This window comes from Euprymna scolopes, chromosome 14, assembly GCF_053919585.1.
Source record: "Euprymna scolopes isolate OS-2025 chromosome 14, ASM5391958v1, whole genome shotgun sequence".
NCBI classification, from domain to species: Eukaryota; Metazoa; Mollusca; class Cephalopoda; order Sepiida; family Sepiolidae; genus Euprymna; species Euprymna scolopes.
The window spans coordinates 46644689-46659274 of NC_136495.1; the positions used below are offsets into that span (position 1 = coordinate 46644689).

A 14586-nucleotide genomic window follows, 5' to 3' on the forward strand; every position below is an offset into this window, starting at 1 on the left:
AACTATATAATAGGAATAAATTAATAAAAAGTTATAAACACATGGGAAGTATCATTAATGAAATACTCTGGACTGTGAATAGACTGGACAAAAAAGAATTGAGGCATCTTAACCAGAAGACCTGGAAACTCATGCCTATGCACAATGCATTACACCCAAAGGATGATGTTAATCAACTCTATGTGAAAAGGAAAGACGAAGGAAAAGGGCTGGTTTGTATAGAAGACTGTGTAAATCACAAACACACACACACACACACACACACACACACACACACACACACACACACACACACACACACACAAAGAAGTAGAAAAATACATAAGGCAGAACATAGAATGGCTAATCACTGCAACAAGAGACACTGTAAAAATGAGTAAGACAGAGAACAGAGAGGCAAGAAATAAGATGAGTAAAGAAAAATAGGAAGAGAAACAGTTACATGGACGATACATAATGATTACGAAAGATGAGATTCATGAAAACACTTGGACACCTAAACAAAGAAACTGAATTTCTAATAACAGCAGCACAAGATAACATAATCAGAACCAACTATATCAAAGCAAAGGTGGACAAAGCACAAGACAGCAAATGCAGACTCTGTGGACAAAGATACGAAACAATAAACCACATAATAAATGAATGCAGCAAATTAGCCAAAAAGAATATGAGAATAGACACGATCAAGTGAGGAAGGCAGTACACTAGGAGTTATGCAAACAATTTCAGCTTGAACACCCAAACAAATTGCACAAGCACAAACTTGCAGCAGTACTTGAAAACATAAATCGCAAAATCGTATGGGGCATAGATATACAAGAAGATAAACCCAACCAAGCAAGAAGACCAGATGTCATAATAGTTATCAAGAAAGAAAAGTCCTGTCAGATCATAGGCTTCACCTTTTCAATAGATCACAGAGTGAATATTAAAGAGATGGAGAAACAAAACATGGAACTGGTCAGAGAGCTGAAAAGAATATGGAAGATAAAGAAGGTCACGATAACACCAATAATAGTAAGAGCACTAGGAATAATCCCAAAAATAACTTTGAAAAAAGAGCAGAAGAGAATGGAACCAAGGAGATGGCTAGAAGATATAATGGACACAATAATGAAAATGGCTGAAATATTAAGGAAAACGGCTGAATACAGAGGTTAAGACAACAAACGCTAACCAGCTGTATAAAAACTTGAATAGTAGTAAAACGTAAAGATAGAACACCACAAGGAATCAAGAAAACTGAAACCACATAAGTTAACTTCCCTTCTAAAAGTTAACCTCCCCCATAAAATGTTAACCTCCCTCCCCCTATAAAATTCTGTAGTGTCGGCATCAACTGACACCACACCAAATAGTCATGAAACGTCAAGAAGGATCAAAAGACTGAGGAGCGAAAGCACTAACCAGACCTCCAAAGGTGGAAATTACTGGAAATCTCGGGAGACTTGTTATAACCTAGACTCCAGGGAAAAGCCACAGGTTCTTGACAGAGAGAAATCTTTGATGATGACCTATGTGAAAGTTCCTAGTGAGTATAATAATAATAATAATAATAATAATAATAATAATAATAATAATAATAATAATAATAATAATAATTTTTATTATTACATATTTTTAAACAGTTCATATTAAATAAATGTTGGTGTCATTCATTTTTAATATTATTTTTTTTATTTTCCTATATATATATATGCAATGGTTTTCTCGATATTAACATACATAGATAAATTACCAAAACCTTTCTTAAGATATCATGTTCAAGTTTGAAAATAGCATTTTCTTTTGATCTACAAAACTTAAAACAATGTTCGAAATACTATTTTTGTATGCCTACCAAACTTATGTTAAAAATATTTTTTCGTCTGCTAAGCTTGTGTTTAAAATATAATTTCTTTTAGTCTACCAAGCATAAGTTTAAAATATAATTTCTTTTGGTTTGCCAAGCTTAAATTTAAAATAGCATTTTCAGCTGCGTGTTAAGCTTAAATTTTGATTAAGATTTCATCACAAAAAATAAAAAATTGTGTGAAAATTAGGAATAGCGTTTCTTAAGGGGAGTTAAATCTGTTCGCCATTTCATGGTATTATTTATAGTTTCGGAATTCTTGAGATGAGGATTAAAAATTTGTATTGTTTGGATAATTTCAACCCGATCATGGCTGACGAAATGAGAACAATCTACTCCTGTGGACTAAATAAAGGGCCAAGTTCGAAATTCTATACAAGTTTCCAAGTTTGACTATTAAGTTTCCAAGTTCAAACAGATGCCCATGAAGAAGGTTGGAGGTTACATCGACCGAAAAGTAAATATAACCAAGATGAGAATAGTAGTTTGAATAATTCAAATAATACAAAATATATAAGTGCCCTTTTGATTTGAACAGTACATGTAGGAGAATATCTCACGGTGTTGACACAATTTCTAAATTTATTTTTAGGCTAATATTTCCCACGAAAATATAAGTGATATGAAGGGGTAAGTCATTTTTTATTAATAGCAATTGATTTTCATACTGGTGTCACAAGCAAGGTAAATCTTACTGAAAAACTGAAAAAACTAATTGAAGGAAAAAAAAAAAAAAGGAGGAAACAACTAATTGAGGTAAAAAAATATATTTGTCTTAAATCTTACTTTTACTTCGTTTACAAGGTGAATCATCACTTATCAAGGCCTGAAGGTCACTCGAGGATAATGGTTAATGTATTCCAGGTGGTCGGTGAGACACCACTTGTGATGATCGGCAGTGGTACGAATTTGGGAGAATTTGATCTTTTGAGAAGATGACTCAACAAGAACTTGTTTCTATTGGACTTAAAAACAACCATGTTGTAGTTAGCTGGGAAGCAGCCCTGTGATATTGTGTTTCACAGACAGGCAGTTTTGAGAAAGAAACTTTGTTCGTGGAATTTTTGTTTCGCTTTAGACACAGATAGAGAGGAAAAATGGGGAAATTGTTGGTAGTGCTTATGAGTGCTTGTTATAAACGTTTTATGGGGAAGAGTTCATAGACTGAAACTCAGTCGAGCCGAGCACCTGCCATGAAAATAATGATGGAAAAGAGATATAATTGCAACATCTCTTCTGTGAGAAAGGAGGTAGTGAGAAGGAAAGGAGGAAGCATCAGATTTCGAAGCTGGTTTTGTACCCTGTCAAGGCAGGAAAGGTTCCTCTGGGTAAGTTTTCTCTACTTGTGGGGACAGTACTCCATCTTGTGACGTATTCAACTGTTATGTAGAGGATTGTGGCAGTAATGAGATATCTTCTGGAGTGGTAGAATGGTGGGACCATTTTTTCAGCAACAAAAAGTTAATTTAAAAAATCAGATAATCTTTTACTTCGAAAACAAACAAACAAAAAAACAAACTAATCCCCTATTTCTCTTTCTCCTGAGTCTGCAAATAAAGCATCTGTGTGTTTGTAGAGTGATTCCTATTTTTAGTCACAAAAACTAGTGAAAGAAATTCTTGATGGTTAATTATAAGAATTAATCAAATCAAAACATACCTTGTTTTAAATAGACTTAATACTCTAGACTGGAAGACAAATTCAATAGAACCATAGACATATTTTTCCTTAACACACACACACACACACACACACACACACACACACACACACACACACACACACACACACACACACACAAGATGATCGCTTTATTTATATTAGGGACAGGGAGAGACACAAGAACTTTGCCTCCCACATGAATTTACAACAAACAAAAAGAACTAAAGGCAGATGAGTCTAAATCTTTACCTTATAGAACAAAAAAATATCTGATCTTTTAAAAAAATATATGGTGCAAAGAAGATAAGTCTTAGGAGACTGACAGTCATCGATAATTTAACAATTTTTTTCTGATATTTTTTAACATCCATTATTATTAAGATTAAGTCTCTCTTCTTTGCTCATAATAATTAAATTTGTATACATGATTATTCTTTACATTTTTATTATTATTATCAGTTATTATTAAGATTAAGCTTCCTTTTTTTTCTCATTAAAATAAATTTACATAGGTCATTATTGAAGGGTGCGGGACACAAATACGTTCACTTCTTTTTATATAGATAGCGAATTTGACTTTTGCTATTACTTACTGTTGTATCATTCTATTAAATCATGATGTCATAATTACGGAATAAACAGCACAAATTTCCAGAATAATTTAATGATAACATTTACCATTTACATATGAATGGTAGGTAAAGATCTATATTATACTAGAGTTGAGTTAATCAACGTTTGTTTCCTTAAGGCTTTTTCGTATATACAGAAGGCTTGACATAAATTTAATACATTATGGAAAGTAAAAAAAGTGTCATATCTTGGTCAATAATTGATGCTTTGAGCATCAAATTCAAAGCACATCTCTTAGCTTATCTTTTACCAAATGTAGCCCACTTGAAGAAGCTGCCCTGAATCTCAACTATAACCTCCATGCCATATTTTGATGTTACAGGTGGTATAGTTGTTGTCTTTGTCAACTGTGTTACTAAACCAGACGATTCGAATGTGTGTATTTGGAGGGGGGAGATCTTCTGGTTGGTGAAAAATGTTTTTTTCCTGGAGATGTAATACAGAGCTGAGTTTTGCTGCCACATGTATAGCCTTTCCATAGCCACTCTCTCTACCCAGCATTCAACAATAATGGATAGCAACCTGATATAGCCATCTAACAGAGTCTGTCTCTTTTAAAAGATGTGGAGTGGCATGATGTGGCCTTTACTGCAAACACAGGTGTTACAATTGATGTTTTTATCAGTTGCACCCGACATATAATAGACCATGTAGTTGGAATCAGGTGAGTTGAGGGGAGGGAACAGATGTTGGGACTGGTGAGGTTGTGAAAGTTAGAAAACAACCACTTCTAAGTTTTCCTGGAGGTGTAACATGGAGCTAAGTCCTAATGCCCTACTTTCGGCCATCCTCTCCGTCCAGCACTTTACAAAGGTGGACAGAAACTCAATATAGCCATGGGAATTGAGCCTGAGTTCCTTTTTGAAGATGCGCATTGGAAACACGCCCCAAAACCATCATAATTTGAGGCGACTTCATGTGAACTGGTCCTGAGACGGACCAAACATCCCTGGCTCAACTAATTGATTGATTTTGTTTAAAAGTTTCTTGACTATCATAAAGCGGTTTACTTAGCACTTGGCAATAAGTAGTTGGCACATATATATATATATATATATATATATATATATATATATATATATATATATATATATATATATATATATACATATATATACACATATGTATACACACATATATACACACATATATATATATACACATAAACATACATACATATATAATACATATATATATATATATATATATATATATATATATATATATATATATATATATATATATATATACACACACATAAATATACACATATATATAACATTTTTTGGCAATTTTATAAGTTCCAAACCTTAGCGATTATTGATCAGAATTTAACAAAATTGGAAAGGTAATGACCTGAATTGTACAGTGGTCTATGTGACATGCAGAGCCTAATTTTGGTACTTATTTTTAAAACCATGAAATATTTTATATCATATTTCAATCATAGTCATTAATTCTCCTAGTTTTGCATATGGATTACAAAATATCTGATCTTTGCCAAAATTACTGACCTTGGTGAAGAGGAAACTAAAACTTGCTGCTATGGTTTCAAATGATCTGAAATAACAGCAAGGTGAGACTTGATACCAAATATTTCTCATATGTTATATTTCCACTCTCTGGTTTTCGTACATAATAGAGTAACGAAGATCTTCATTCAACGCTTCCTTCATAGTTGTTACTCCAATACACATCTCTCTTACCAAGGTCTGCATTGCCATGTGTAAATCTTCTGCAGTTTTTGTTTTTTGCAGCTTCTTCACGAATATTGTTCTGCGAACACAGTTAGAACTTCCTGCTAGCAACTGCTTCCACATCCCAGTCGTAATTCTCCAGCTCTTTATGGTATTCAAAGAACACTGAGTTACAGCTCAGATTTCCATATTTTTGAATCCCATATAAATCATTATCATGCAGGTTACTCTCTTCCAATATTCTGATGCTTTGCAGTCATCCATAGTCTTCAGCTCTCAAACCCATCAATAGTACACAGAAACAACTATTTATTGCACTATTAAATACATCAAATGCTTCCGAAATGAACGAATATAAAAAAAATTATCAAATTTATCTTGAACACTCTGTATGGATAGTTTACAGTTTGTGGTATTAAAACCTTCTCTAATTACCTCCCTTTTGTTATAACTATCTAATAATTTTGAACAGAGTACAAAAAAAAAAAAGAGTCTCTAACATTCCACACTGTTTATCCATCATTGTAATATTGCATCCCAGTGCTTATTTTACAAGTTCTTCTGCAGAATGTTCTCTGACGAGTTTGCCACATCCCTTCAATATAAATAACAACGTAAATTACCCTGAACCCCCCCCCCCAAAAAAAAAACAACTAGTAGCAAAATTCATCTCTTTCACTGCAGAGGATTCCAAATGCTGGAAAACTTTCTACTCATAATAACTTCTTTCCTTCGACCACTTGCCTTTGGAATTCCTTTCCTGCTCTCTGTTTCTCCGATTGTACTAGCAGACAGAAATTTAAATGTAATATAAATAAACATCTTGCTACCCAACTCACCACTTAATATACCCCCTATAAATATAGCTCTTATTCTTTTGAGGGTGAATAAAAGTATAAGAAAAAAAAGACGATAAAGAAATACACATCAAAATATATAATATATAATATAATATAATATATATAATATATGTATCAAATTTGTCTTGAACACTTCGTGTAAAGTAAAGCACATGTTAAGTCAGGCATTCATCTGCTTAAGATGTGTTTGGTTATGATATGAAAACCGGGGAATGAACTAGATGTATTTGATTTTAGATGTATTTGATTAAGTAATTGCTTTCAGCAACAACAGTAATGACATTCATATTAGAAGTATCAATAGCCCCTGTTTCTTCTCTACACTTGAATTGTAAGCCATGTTTAGTTTTAGAAAAGTTTCCGATGGGTAGTTATTCTATACAAGTCCTGGAAATGACGAATTCTGAGTGGGTAGCTATGTTCCGGACTTTATAATTTTGCAGCCAAAGAGTCGTGTTGACATGAAACAAGTATGTGCTAGGATGCTTAAAGGTTTAATTTTTATGGAGCAATTCTGGTTTCTGATTGGTTGATAGCAGAACGTGAATTAATTTGATTCGTCAGTTCCTAGCAGCAGCGTTTATAAATAAAATCTTCCAACTTTGAGGGAGGGGAGACAGGGTAGTACCAGTCAAGGATTCGTCACTTGACACTCAGCCCAACAGGTGAGGGGCCGGGAACCGGCCCAGCACCTGTTGGACTGAGGTACACCGCCTGGGTAATACCTAGGAGGTCCACCCTCCCAGGCCTTGCCACCGGGCTTTCCGGTGGGGCAAGTTTATTGCTTGCTGCCTGAGGCGCCCCGACCGGGGAATGCCGACGGGGTTACTCAGGCAATTTTTAAAATTGCAGGAGTGCCCCTTCTTTAGGGGAGCCTGCGGGGTTCCCACTTTCCGGCCTTTTGCCACATTTTGCTGATGTGGGCAGCAAATAAATATCTACCTCCATTAGATATAAAAAGTATTGCAACAGACAACATGCAAGGTGATCAACACCCGTCAAAAACGTAAACGAACAATGTGGCATCCAAAAATAAAATAAACCTTCAGCAAAAAAAATCTGTTTTCCTTTCTTTAACCATTTTGGACTCCCAACAGTGCTATTTGGCAAAATCACTCCCGTCTCGTAATCAAACAGTTGTAGGTTTGCACCTACAGAACGGCTACTTTCCTTGCAATGGAAATTGTGCTCACTCATCTCTCGGTCTCTTTGTACCGTCAACACATACATGTAACTGTTTAGCATTTTTTTACTGTAATTGACATGGTCTGGTAGTTATGGTAATAGACAGTGGGCTCAGCATTCCAGGTTCTAGTTTAGTCACATCTACTGGATCACTTTCACATAAGAAACAATTATAAACCCATACCTCCCTCCAGCTCTGGATTAAGTAATAGCGTACATTCTCAAGCTTTGATTATGTAACCAATCTAGGAAAATCTTTCTCTGCTTATCTGGGTATTTTTTCCAGTCATTCTGAACTTCAAACAATGCCAATCCAAGAGAAGTGTCGTAAAGGAATGTGCAACGTATGCTTCACTTTAGCAAAAAAGACACATTTTAATTATTTATTATTGCTATAGCGCTCTATCTAAAAAGATACTGAGCGCATTTTTGTGTTTGAGATTTACTGTCTTAGATCGGATTTGTTCTGACTCTGAGGAGTTGATTTTTCATGTTATGCCTGAAACACTCACATATTAAGCCTCACTGAAGAGCTGTGTTACATCGAGTCAATCGGAATTAGAAAATAAGAACTTTTTGAGATGTTGAAATCAGTATTGGAGTTGGGAAAATTTTCTGGCTATTTTCTAATGCCAAAAAAAATACATTTTTTGATTTTTTTTCTTTTACCATTCTTAGCACGACATGAAACATGATGAATATTTATTTAGCAAAACTAAAATCTAAAGATCATCCTTTACAAGCATTCTTTTTTACGTTTGCAAAAATATATGCATCCATTACATGGGTTTTTTTTACAGTAAATCAAAAATTGCAAAAAAAAATTCTGTAGCTAAATATTTGAAGATTTAAAAAGAATCAGAATCAGAAATATATTGGAATCGCCCTTTCATTAACATAAACATATCCAAATATATCTGTTTTTACGTGTTCATATTGAAGAAACGATATGAAAACTTAAAACGGATAAATAGCTTTTAGGTTAAGGAAATTGGTGCTTATTAAAGCTACGATCGAAACATTTTCATGTGTAGCCCTGACATATTTTATTAAATAGTTCTGTTTGCTATTGAACACTGTTATATAAATAAACACAGTTGAGATTGTCTGGATTTTTAAACCCTGTGGATAAAAAGTTAACCTCAATAACGGTATGTAATATACCGTAATATATATATATATATATATATATATATATATATATATATATATATATATATATATATATATATACATATATATCGTAATTTATAAAATATATATGGCGATTAAGCTACACTTAAGCCTGAGGAGTCCTAGAGTGGATGAAACGCGGAATATTCAGTGTAGCTTAATCGCCATATATATTTTATAAATTAATAACTACTTCTACCTACGTATTGAGCACTTTTGAAGTAAATATTTAAAGTTTATGCATAAATCTATACTTTCGTATATTAATTTTATGTGAGTAAATTAAGTAGTTATATATATATATATGGGGGGGTGTACGTATATATATAATTGCCTTATTAAATATATATATATATATATATATATATATATATATATATATATATATATGTGGGGGTGTACATATATATATAATTGCCTTATCAAACCATGTAGAACTTCCACTATCTTGGTAAGTTTATTTGCTGAAATATAATTTTTATCTTTATCAATTTATATATATATATATATATATATATATATATATATATATATATATATATATATATATATATATATATATATGTACAGGATGTCCACAAAGTCTAGCTGCATAATTTACAGGGTACCCACAAAGTCTGGCTACATAATCTACAGGGTACCCAAAAAGTCTGGCTACATAATCTACAGGTGTCCACAAAATTTGGCTGTATAATTTACAGGGTGTCCACAAAGTCTGGCTACATAATCTACAGGCGTCCACAATGTCTGACTACATAATCTACAGGATAACCACAAAGTCTGGCTACATATCTAGAGGGTGCTCACAAAGTCTGGCTGTATAATCTACAGGGTGTCCACAAAGTGTTGTTACATAAACTACCGGGTTCCCATAAAGTTTGGCTGCATTATGTAGTCAGACTTTGTGGACACCATATATATATATATATATATATATATATATATATATATATATATATATATATATATATATATATATATATATATATAATTGATAAAGAGAAAATAATATTTCGGCAATTAAACTTATCAAGATAGTGGAAGTTCTACACGGTTTAATAAGGCAATTAATATAAGATGAGAGTCTAAAGTTGAATAAGCAGCAAATATAGATATGCTTTATGCATATATTCTTTCGCATTTTTAAGCTGATGGAATCAAGCCAGTTTTTCTCTAGATTTATAATTCTGGCTCTTTCTCCTCTTTTGATGAGGAGCATTTAGCAAGGTTCTTTCTTTTCTGTCATTCTTATTGATCTTATAAACTGATGTAAAAAGTGGAAGGTAAAAAAGTAACTTCCTATCTTCCACTTTTTACTCCAGTTTACTTTTTACTTCACCAATTCAACCTGAAGATGATCCGCAGAGGAATTTTAAGTGCTCGTGATTCTCATGGAACTTTTATTAAAATCTTTGATTTGAATATAAAAAAGACTATATGAAAAATTGAAAAAATAAAAAAGAATAATAAAGAAAAATGCCTTCATTGTATTCACTAATGTTTGCTTGCACGAAAAAGATATACCAATTTGAAATATATATATTTATATATATATATATATATATATATATATATATATATATATATATATATATATATATATATATATATATATCCTCTCTAATAGAATTATCCAACAATCAGCTGGTATGGAAACCTTTGATTATAAGAAATCAAAATTACTGGTCGTAATATTCTATGTATTATCCCATCTAAATAGGAATTGCTCAATATACAGGATAGAGCAAATAAAGCAAATTATAGTGATTCAATGAAATTTAAAAAAAAAATTTATTCAAATAAAGGATTTTTTAATATTCCAAGTAAGACAAAGAATACTTTCGAAATTTTATCTCCTTATCCTATAGGGTTTCGATGTCTACCATCTCTTCAAAGGAGAAAATATTAGCAAATAGATAGAACGGTATCCACCCTCTTTGCTAAAGTCAGTTAGACATGGAAAATCATAATCAAAACTGATTAAATAGAAGTCACATAGCAGGGGAAATTGAAGAAAAGGATATAAAGGTTTAGTTCCAAATTGTGCGGTAAAATCCAAGGTAACTGTCCTTTAAAGCAGTGAGGTAATGAGATCCAAGCTGTATATTGTGTAATCCACATCATAGAGTAGAAGTCCAAGTTGGGCATATTTCTGGAGTAATTCTTCTTTATGGGTCGGTGAAAAGATTTTTAAGGTCTGGTTGGAACTTTTTATTAAAGACTGGAATTAATTACTGGAATTAAACGTTAGTGAGATTGGATAGGTAGAAAGGGATAGTGGAGGGGAGAGAAGACATATATATATATATATATATATATATATATATATATATATATATATATATATATATATAGCAGAGAGTGACCTCTATAGACAAGTTCAAACACCCTATAAAAAGCCATAAAAATATTGAGTAGCCGTTTTGGTAGGTCAAGTTAGGCTTTGGTATAGGGAAAGGGTGGAAAAAGAAAAAAAAACAAAGAAAAAAGTGATTAGTAGGACCCTCCCAATCCCGTCTAGTTGATAGCCTGCCCGTTCCACTAGGTTTGTAAAAGGAACCTCGCTTCTGTGGGTCAGTCTCTAAGTGGGGATGCCCTCTAGATGGAGAAAAGAAAATTTTGTGGGTAAGGAATGGGGGTTAGTTTGTATTTCTTTCTCTCCAAGATGGGTGAAATTTAGAGGAGGGGGTTAAAACAAAAATTGCAATAAGGAGGGGGTGGAGATCTTGGAGGCTTCCTAATCAAGGAGGGATGGAACACACACTCAGCTAGCTGAGAGGCTACTTGTTTAATTTTACTTTACAGAACTGCACATTCCACACCTAGGTAGGGAACAAGTATTCAAATTTGGCTCCTCTTTGTACACACAGACTTCCTACATGTATCCATCTTCTGTCAAATGCCGTGCGATGCAGCCTTCTTCTATTACATCTGATCTTCACCCGTAGTTGGTGTTTAAAGTTAGCGATCAGATCCTGATCAGAAAAAGACAATCCCGCCCCCCCCCCCGGCAACCTTGCAGACGCGACGTCCAAATCACCATTCTCGCCACGGCCAGGATCGTAATGTAGACCATTTGTCTTTCCCGGTCCCACGGCGGCCTCACGTTGTCCACAACATTGGATACGGTAATTTTGATCCCGGCCCGAAGGCCGAGAACAACAGAAAAAAAGGCAAACCTCTTAATTCTTTATGTAAATATAGTCATATTTTGCTTTGATGTGCAGACGGTATCAATCATATTTGATTTCATCAGGCAAGAAAAATTAAAATACAAAAATGAAAAAGGTTCCAGACCTTTTTCATTTTTGAGGAGAGAAAAAAATGCCATGACTAGCAATAAGCAAAATTAAAGTTATATATATATATATATATATATATATATATATATATATATATATATATATACTAGCTGTACCCTGCCACGTGTTGCTGTGGCTCAATTTGGTGTAATGGCAAAATCCCCATATTAAGAACGCCATAATGGCGTTTGGAATGAATACCACAGTTCTCCCCACGTTAAGACTTTTTTTTTTTTGTAATAAATTGTTAGTTGAAAGCACAGCATAGTTACCAAACACCATCCCCTCCCCATGGTAAGAATGGCTAAAGAAAATAACGGTTTTCTTTGTAGAAACGTATCAGTATGTCACCTAAAAATTTCTTTAATGAAAGAAAAGCATTCATATTTTTTTATATATATAAAAATCAACTTTTTGTAAAATAAAAAGTGTATTTTCACTGATAAAAGTTTTCTGGAAAAAAAAGAAAGCTTTAACCTAACAATTTATAGTAAAAAAAGCAAACCCCCAACAATCGACTGACGTATAATGTCACAATATTTTTTTGGCAGATTTGCCGTTTAATTGTACAAATAGCCTACAACCCTGTTATCAAAAAAGGGACACGTAATAAATGTAAGGTGGAAGCACAAAATATTTAGAAAACACCCTCACCTACTCCGTAAGAATGGTTTTCCAAATAATAACGATATACTTCATCATGGCACCAAAACTACATAAGAACCGAAAATTTCATTTTTATTGGTCAATGTTTGTCATTCTAAATAAAATGAAAGACATGTAATCATTTCAAAACTTCAGCTTGCAGTTTATTTTTTTAATTTGTTAAGCACATGATCACATTTTCAATAAGTATGTTACTATATTTTACCCATTTAAAGGTTGTAAAACATGTAAACAAACTTTTGCTCGATACGGGTGACGACTTTTAAGAGTCCCTTTTAGTGATTACCTGGTGTGAGGATATATGTACAACTAAACGGCCAATCTGCCCCCAAAAAATCCGGTATTATTTTACTTTAAGGCCTGTCTCACGTTCGTATATAAGAAAATAATGCTTTGTAGATTTATTTCGGTGTTCTGAAAACGAATCTGCAAACCGTTTCTGTCGCAAAAAAAGTAGTTTTCATGATATGAAGAAATTACTTTTTCCAAAAGTGGGTGATCATTTTCCAATGTAAATGTAACTTGGAATGAGCACTCACTTTGTGGCCACGTGAGAGAGCGGCATTTTTTGTGTGTTTATTTTTGTTTGATTCACTTTGCATGAAAATGGGACTTTTTTCTTCCTCGAATCAATGCCTCTCCCCCCTGTGCTATTTGGCCACATACTGACCAATCAGGGGTACGGCACATTGATCCTTCCTATCCCCAAAGGAAATCGGCCAGCATCTCGTTGGAAGAAGAACAACTCGTCCTTACTGAGAGAGACGCCAAACAGAACAGACCTCCCTTTTCTTCTCTCTCTCCACCTCAGTGATTTCTAACGGTATCGATGATTCCACAGGAAATAGCTACCGCGACACCACCAGGTAGCCGAGTCCAGCTTTTGACAAGGAACATATTACATTCTCATTAATAAACCTTTGCTGTGTTATCTTTTATGAAGTTGTTGTGTTCGTCATTTCAGAGGCTTGTATTTAATTGTTTATTTTCTTAGGGTGTGCCCTAAAAGCATACAAACCCTAAAAATCTCTGGACTCTGGAACTATTTTCCATTTCACAGCCCTAGCCATCGTTTACGCAACGCGCGAGCATAAATGAAGGCTGGTAAATATACACTCGCGTACCAAACTGCCGTGTCAAAAAAAACTTATATGCAATAAACACGAAAGAAAATGCACCCTCTCTCAGGTGGCCAGAAAGTGGGTGCTCCTGTTAAGTTAAATTTACATGGAAAAATGATCACCAAGTTTTCGGAAAAGTAAATTCCTCATATCATGTAAAGTATTTTTTGCGAAGGTTTACAGTTTCGTTTTCAGCACATCGAAATCTACAAAAAAAAAATATGTTTTGTTATATATGAACTTGAGACAGACCCTCGGGGGAAGAAAAGTTTGCATGTAAAATTGAAAATTAAGTCGATAGAAAAAAAATGGATGCTATTTTTCTTCGGAAAATCTGACCAATCAAAACGCTATAAAAGTTAAGATGGACAAATGAATCTAAAAGTAATAGGGAATGTTTTTTGTACTTATCGATTAAACAGATATTGAAAT

The 14586-nt window shown here is 33.5% G+C and overlaps 1 protein-coding gene across 2 annotated transcripts in view; it reads right to left on the minus strand.

Moving 5' to 3' along the window:
* LOC145292971 (soluble guanylate cyclase 88E-like) overlaps positions 1 to 14586 on the minus strand; it is a 233096-nt gene that overhangs the window by 80893 nt on the left and 137617 nt on the right. The gene's annotated exons all lie outside the window — the stretch shown is intronic.